At 40.9% G+C, this 8,115-nt stretch overlaps 1 pseudogene across 1 annotated transcript; it reads left to right on the top strand.

Moving 5' to 3' along the window:
• Window positions 1–2,614: 2,614 nt before the first annotated feature.
• On the top strand, window positions 2,615–3,599 carry LOC311579590 (large ribosomal subunit protein uL10-like; annotated as a pseudogene). The gene has a single exon. The product of its transcript is annotated as a large ribosomal subunit protein uL10-like (transcript).
• The last annotated feature ends 4,516 nt before the right edge of the window (window positions 3,600–8,115 follow it).

Raw genomic sequence — 8,115 nt, 5'->3', positions numbered from 1 at the left:
TGCTCCCTGACCACAGACACAACGTGACCTAAATAAACCTCCTGCCCAATCTCTATCTCAATGGATTGTGCCTTCAACTGTGAGCCAAAATAAGCCCTCCTTCCTTAAATTACATCACTGACTATTTTGTTGCAGCAGCAGGGAAGTAAGTAAAGCAACCACCATCAACGTATTCCTGGGCCACTTGAAGCAAGAGGACTAACTTATTTTTACAGATAAAATTTAATTTGAAGCCTTTGAGATCAAAGAGGATGATGGGCATCAGAGAACCTCCTTATGGAGATTACTTCAAATGTGGCAAACAAGCCACTGGGCAAAATGTCCTTGTTTCTACCACAGACAGAATTCTGCCTTAAAAAAGGCAAGCTTGGATGCAGGCAGAGATGATGGCCAAACTCTGCTAACACAGGATAAATAAGTCCTCAACAGTTCCTGCCTCACAAATATGTCTGTCAGATATTTTGGGCCAGAAGGCTGAAGAAAATGTTCCAATGTTATAGAGAGTTTTGGGTGACTATTCAGGTAGAAAACTGTCTCTGTCATCTTCTTATTTGGAAAGCTACTAACCTGCACTCCTGGAATACTCAGATAATCAAGTTTATTCCTTCTCAAGTCACTCATGGAGTTGAAAACCAGGTAATTTGGTTTTACAATGAAGCTTAGTTGTTTAGGGGTTAAGATGCTTTTAGATATAGATAGATGTTTAAAGTTGATAGTGATGAGATATGATAGATATTGATTTACATTCATAATTTTAGACACACCAAGATAGGAAAGATGTTTTTTTCAAGACTGTCAAATACAAATATCCAAAATACTGGGAATGTAACAATTATAAAATTCCTGATTGTGTCATGGTTATTCTTGCTACAGGTAGTTTATTGTATATATGTGGAATAATATAAATTACATGTAAAAAATGTTTTTAGAAAATAAATATATATGAAGTTTAAAAATAAATAAAATAAAAATATAAAAAATTTAATTTGGAAGTTATAGATTTTATTACTTTCCTTTAAAGTTGTTTTAAATTGACACTACTATTGCCCTTAGTAAAGATATTTTAAAATATCACAATGCTAACTTGTCATGCAATGTTTCCTATTTACATATATCTAATCAATAACAATACACACACATATATATGTGTATATGGGTATATATGTATATACATATATATCTTTTGGCATTTGTCACTAAGTGGTCATATTGTTCCTACTGTATACTATTTCAACACAACATTTTTCTATAAGCTACGTATGACTATCATATTTTTCTCTCTGTATACAACAAAACTAAATTATTTAAGGATCTTATTTCATGTACCTCTAAGAAGTAAAGCTCAGTGACACTAACAGTCAAAGCAATTCCGGCTGTCATCTAAACCTCAATCTCTGATGCACATAAGGACAAACATGAGAAAGGACCATGGAATGAAATGCCTAATAGAAAGCTGTCAGATTTTATATACTTTGGCCTTGATTCGACAAATTAAACAAGAAAAAAATTTTTCTTTAGTCTATAAGCAAAGGAATATTTCTTCTTTTACTCAGAGCCCAAAAGAAAAGGAAGAAAACTCCACAGAATGATATAAATATGATTTTAGAAGAGAATGAGTCATGTCTTCCATGGACAAAGGGACTATAGGGTACACACATAGGAAGAGAGCCAAAAATAGCACTGAATTTTGCACTTATTTATGAAGCGTCCATATTGTTCTATTTGACTTCCTTTATACTTTGAAATAAATAATATCCGAAGAAACCAAACTCAAAAAATATGAACTAACTTAATTCAGTAAAGGGTCTGGAGAGATGGTTCCGAGGTAAGAGCACTTACTACTCTTGTAGAAAACCCAGGTTGAGTTCCTAGAACCCACATTGTAGCTCAGGACTACCCAGTTCCAGGGGGCCTGATATTGACTGTAAACGCTTGGATGTGAAAAAAAAGGAAATGTAAATAATAGTATAGATAAGTGGAGCTATCTGGTATGGCTAGAAAATGAAGTATATATTAGAAGAAAAAAGAAATAATGGCTGGAGCTAGGAAAATTCACTACAACCATCTAGCCATGAACTGTTTACATAATACATATGGACTTCATGCGTGTGCACTGAGCCATTTTTGCACTTTAACTGAGAACGGCAAGCTGAGGAGCAGAAGGAAGCAATGATGAAGGAAATAACGTGAAGGCCAAATAGACAGAGTACGGGCAAAGAGATGAGTTGGAAAAAATGCAGCAATTTGTCAAGTTGTGCTGAGGAGGACTTGGATTAGAGGGACAGCGGCTTGAAGTGATCGCTCAGAGGAACTTTGGATAAAGATATTCACTCTAGGCTGCACTACAGGCGTTATCAATCTCTCCTCTCCCATCCTACAACACTTTGTTTATATCAAAATGTGTTTTGATCTATCTGGAGGGCTGAGATTTCTTTTCATGGATCCACTTCAGTAATCATAATATCTGGTACTGATATTTTTTTTAAAAATCATCTCTTAGATGTTATAGTTAGTTACTTTTATACTCCAGACATTAAGATATTTCTATTGGCTTCTCTCACCAGGCATCCTCATTAGAGTGACATTGTCTTTAAGCCCTGTGTGGCAATCCCTGATGCACCTCTGTGGTACCCAGGGAAGACAGGGTAGCTGCTTCCTTAAGATCATCCAACTTTTGGATGATTACCCCAAATGCTTCTTTGTGGGAACAGACAATGTGGGCTCCGAGCAGACGCAGCAGATCCGCATGTTCCTGCGAGGGAAAGTCGTGGTGCTGATGACCAAGAATACCATCCTGCACAAAGGCCATCGTGGGCCACCTGGAAAACTAACCCAGCTCTGGAGAAACTGCTACATCATATCCGGGGGAATGTGGGCTTTGTGTTCTCCAAGGAGGATCTCACCGAAATTAGGGACATGCTGCTAGCTGATGAGGTACCGGCTGCTGCCCGTGCTGGTGCCATCTACCCTTGTGAGGTCACTGTCTCAGGTCAGAACATGGGTCTGGGGCCCAAGAAGACCTTGTTGTCCCAGGCTTTGGGCATCACCACTAGAATCTCCAGAGGTACTGGAGCTGAAATTCTGAGCGATGTGCCACTGATAAAAACTGGGGACAAAGTAGGAGCCAGCGAAGCCACGGGGCTGAACATGCTGAGCATCTCCCTCTTCCCCCTTCTCCTTTGGGCCGATCATCCAGCAGGTGTCTGACAATGGCAGCATTTATATAAGCCTGAAGTGCTTGACATCACCAAGCAGACTCTGCACTCTGGCTTCCTAGAGGGTGTTCAAAATGTCGCCAGCGTCTGTCTGCAGATTGGTTATCCGACTGTCACCTCTCAGTGACACGCTCTACTGTCAATGGGTATAAGAGGTCCTGGCTTTCTCTGTGGAGACTGACTATACCTTCCCTCTTGCTGAGAAGATCAAGCTCTTTTTTTTTTTTTTTTTTTTTTTTTGCTGATCCATCTGCACTTGGATCTGCCCCTGTGGCTGCAGCCACCATTGCTTCTCCTGCAGCCGCTGTAGGCCCAGCCACAGCTGAAGCCAAGGAAGAGTTGGAGAAATCAAATAAGGATATGGGATTTGGTCTCTTTGACTAATAACCTCTCAAAGCAACCAATTCAGCCAGATTAATTTGGGAAACATGAAAATAAAGGCTTACTTCTCTCTCTCTCTCTTTTAAAGATACTGCTATCGAAGTATAATGCTTACTTTTACATATTAAGTTAGTTAAGCTATAGTAAAATTTTTTAACTAAACATTAAAATTGTTGTGAGGATAATTTTACATGATTAACATTTATGGGCAGATAACATTATGAAAGGGAAATTATTACTTCAACAGAAAAAATGGGCCTCAGTCACTTGAAAGACTATAAAGGCACCAAGCACAGAATTGTGATGTCTCCAAGGAAAAATAATTCTGACTCAAGACTGAAGCATCAGCTTCTGCTCAAGACTTTATGTCCTAAAGATCTTATATTTGTCAGCTTTTAGCTGATTCCTTGAGAGGAATATGTATGTTTTGTCTTTCTATATATATGTGTGTACTTATTTATAAGTTGTTTTCATTGAAGGACAGTAGAAAAATGGGATGAATGTTCAACAGATAAGAATTAACAGATAAAGTCATTTACAAAGACTACAGAGGAAATGGGATAATATAGGTTAAAAAAATGGCTTTATTTCACAACATATTAAATTCAGATATATGGGAAAGTCCAGCAGAGATGCAGAGAAAACAAAAATAAAAGACTTAAATTCATAAGAGAAATTATCAGTCCAAATATATGACTGAATCATAATATAGCTTCTCTGTTCCTATAAAATACATATTGTATAAATATATATGTTAAAAAATAAATAAAATAAAATACATACTGTAGTAAAGCAGAGATTTATACCCTATAGCCCATATATAAAAGCTATCTAGCTGTAGTTATTGTCTAAACATAACTTACCTTCAAAGTTATTCCAACCAAAACATAAAATTTCTCTTGTAAAGACAACCCAGTGTCTTCATATCTAATGCAATTTCTCCTTAGGTAAATAACATCTCAGGGTAGAGACGCAAATCTCCTGTCAGGGTTCCAGTAATTCTGCCTGCCCTGCGACAGAGTAGATACAAGGTGGGACAATAGGCTGTGGACAGAGGGCAGTTGTTTTCAGTTCTGCACAAGTTGACCTCTCAGCTTTGCCTGACACCCACAGAGACACAGAAGGCACCATTGACTATGATGAGCTTTTTGGTGCTGATAAGTGACCTAGACCTGCTTATGACGGATATATCTAAAATGGAGTAAGAGTGAAATGACTCAGTAGCTGTAGGGCTCTTCACTTATTTCACGTTACTTATTTATATAAACGTGATGCCTTCGGACAGGCTAGAGTCAGAAGAAAGATCGGAAACAGTCATCTCACAAAGGGTCATCCTCCAGGACCTTCAAAGCAGAAGCTTTGTCTGATGACAATTTTTTTTTTCACCCACTGAACAGTCCTAGCTCCTTCAGAAAACCATGCCATGGCTTTTCAACCACAGGGGGGTGGCAAACCTGTCACCGCCATGATGTTCTGCCCAAGCACCAGGCACAAAGCCACCACGGACTGACCCCTCTGAAGCTGAACGTAATCTCTGAATGAGTCAAAAGAGCCTTCTTCTGAAAGGCAATGGATTTCTGAGCCCCCAAGCCTGTGCTTCTTTTTGGGAAAGATGCTAAACTGGGAGTGAAATGTCTATCAAACAACACTGATGAGAAGAGGAAATTGGGGGCAATGTTAGAGGAACAAAAATAGTGAGCTTGATTCTTCCTCCTTTGAAGGGTTTCCAGATTGACTAATGGAAAACTTCCGCTGAGGATTAAACCTAGTGCTCATGAATGAGAATTAAGCATTCTAGCACTATTATCCCCACCCATATAAAAAATTTAAATCCAGCAGCTGTTCTGCATAGGACTCATCTTGGTGAGGGCATTTCCAACAGAGCCATGGATACAGAAGCCAGAATAGAGGGGTTAAAAGACATCTAAGAAGAAAGTGTAAGTGTTAGATGTGGCTTACTGGATTAATGTTTGTTGGAGAAACAGAGACTTTAAGGGAGGTAAAGTCCAAAGAAAAGGTATGTATGGGTGTTTGAAATATTTGAAGCCTTTTAAAAATACTGCATGCTTGAGCTTATTGGTAGTTCAGGAAGAAGCCAGTTTTGTTTTTGTTGTTGTTGTTTTGTTTTGTTTTTAATATCTAAAAGCAGCCATAACATGTAAAAACAGAGGACAGAAGAGATGAAGCACAGTAATCTGTAGTTCATAGTCTGAAGAAAAGAAAGAAAATATAGTTTACCAAGATGAGAGATGCATGTAATCCCAACACTCAGGAGGCCGAGGAAGGAGGGCTGAGTTTGAGGTCAACCTGTCCTATGGTGGGGATCAGAGGAAGCTGTTGACATGGGCACAGCCTCAGACCTAGGGAGTGGCAAAGCCATTTTTGGTCAGGCTCAGAATGGCAAAGCCTATATCTGGTCCAAGAATAATTATGTACAAGTGATTGGCCAGTTTGTGCAAAAACTAGCAATTACAGCTTCCTCTTTCAGGATGTTTGTTTACAGCCTGAGATTGCTCCTGAAAAACCTCCCACTGAGATTATCTATCCCTCCTCACTGTGTCTGAGGTGGCCAGGTGCACAGATAGCTAATCCCTTCATCAGAGTGTACACAGCCCACCTGATCCTAGCTTTTCCATGCATGCCTTTGTCCTTTCTTCCTGCCGTCACCGCCCACAATCAGGTCAAGGTGCAAAGCTTTGCATGACACAGCACTGTGGAGAGGCCCCGCCTAGGCTACACAGAGAGGCACTGTATCAACAAACATGATGTTTGAGGTCATTTTTGTGTGTATGGCATTTCTCTGCTTTGTTTTTCTAAGGTCTTCTTGTGCCTTGAAGAAGGGTGCTGAGCTCAGAGCAAACTGGAGAGACAACCGATCCAAAATGAACACATGACTTCCTGACAAGGAGCCTCTGCTCCAGTTATTGAAAGAAAGGTAAATGAGTTAGAAAATGGCCGCACGTGCGGTATACTTGTTGGAATCACATAGGTAACTGTGGGGCTCATAGTCTATGCCTCGAGGGGAGTTGGCATGGAACCAGCAAGAGGATGGAAATCTCAAACTTGAGACTTAAAATCTCATCCCCAGAACAGAAGGTGTGGGACAAAGCTCTCCTGTCTTTGTGCCTGCCTCAGGAACACATGACACAACCTCGGGTTGGTTACAGGTGGTCGGTCACTTGGAGTTTGTCACCTGTTAACCCTTTCCCCATGTAAATAGGGCATCACCAGCATCCTAGTCGCAGCCAATGAAAGGGATTCATCTTCAAAGCCCCCTCCCCACTGCCCAAGGTGTATAAGTCCCTGTTTCACATGGAATAAAGAGAGTGTGTGTGTGTGTGTGCGCGCGCGCACACACACACACACACACACACGAGCATACCATCTGCTTCCAAAAAGATCATTTGAGACTGGCTATTTACTATGAGCTGTAGCACTGGGGAAAGAAAGGTCCCCTTCCACCACCACCACCACCACCACCACCACCACCACCACCATCATCCCAAGAATTCATCGCTGGACTTCTGGGCTTGCCTGCTGGTCAGGCAGTTGCTGAGGAACTACCATGGCCACCATTGGATCTTGCCTGCGCCCTGCCCCCTAACCGCCACTCCCCCACCTACCCCAAGCCCCCACATTTCTCTGCCTTTTGTCAGTGGTTTATAGCAAGCCTCGGCTGCTGCTGTTTGTGCCATTTGTGTCCATCTACTGCAGTGAGCTGTTGCTGTTCCTAACAAGTAGGTTCCAGGTGTAAAGCAAGTGCTTAGCCTAAGAGCCTAACAGCAGCAAGTCTGCTCCTACAGCAGCTCGACTTGCCTGAGTCAGGCCATTGGTGCCCAGCTCTGTTTTGAAGCCCTGAGGTCCCCTGAGGTCCCCTCTGCCACCTGGCCCGGGGGCCAGCAGGCCAGCTAAAAGAGCAATAACACTTACTGCGGAGAAAATCTTCTTTTCCTGGCTGGACAGGAAATCCTGTGACACAGACCTCCTTTGTTCTGTGCTCCACCCATTCCCAGGCGGAGCCCAATATTCCTGAAAGAAGGGGAACTTGGGACACTGAGGCCAGAGACTCATAGGACTGGGGCCTTGCATTGGAGATGTGTGCTCTTCCACCTAGGTGCCCTGCGGCCTCCCGGGAGACGCAGAACCACAGATAGATAACATGTGCTGAAGGAGTTGCCTTCAAGGCTGTATCTGAAAATTTGAAATTTATTGGCTTGGAAGGAAAACATATTTCCTGAATATGTGCAGCACTATAGGTTCAACTTCCTTTGTCTGTAATGCTACCTCTAGGAACTCATTGTGATGAAATATGTAATGTTTGTTTATATTATTTGTAATGGGACAAAAAAATCTTTAAAAACAACTATTAAGACCTGGAGAATTATGTAAGTATTACATTCCCATATGATGGTCATTTTTAATATAATAGATAAGAAAGTTATCCTTATATACTTGGTGAGAAATGTAGGCTATAAAACTTTATAAAATGTTTTCTCTTTGAAGGTAGACAATTTTTAGA

The sequence above is a fragment of the Acomys minous genome, assembly GCF_964271855.1.
Source record: "Acomys minous genome assembly, chromosome: 12".
NCBI classification, from domain to species: Eukaryota; Metazoa; Chordata; class Mammalia; order Rodentia; family Muridae; genus Acomys; species Acomys minous.
This window is presented reverse-complemented; position numbering and strand designations above follow the sequence as displayed.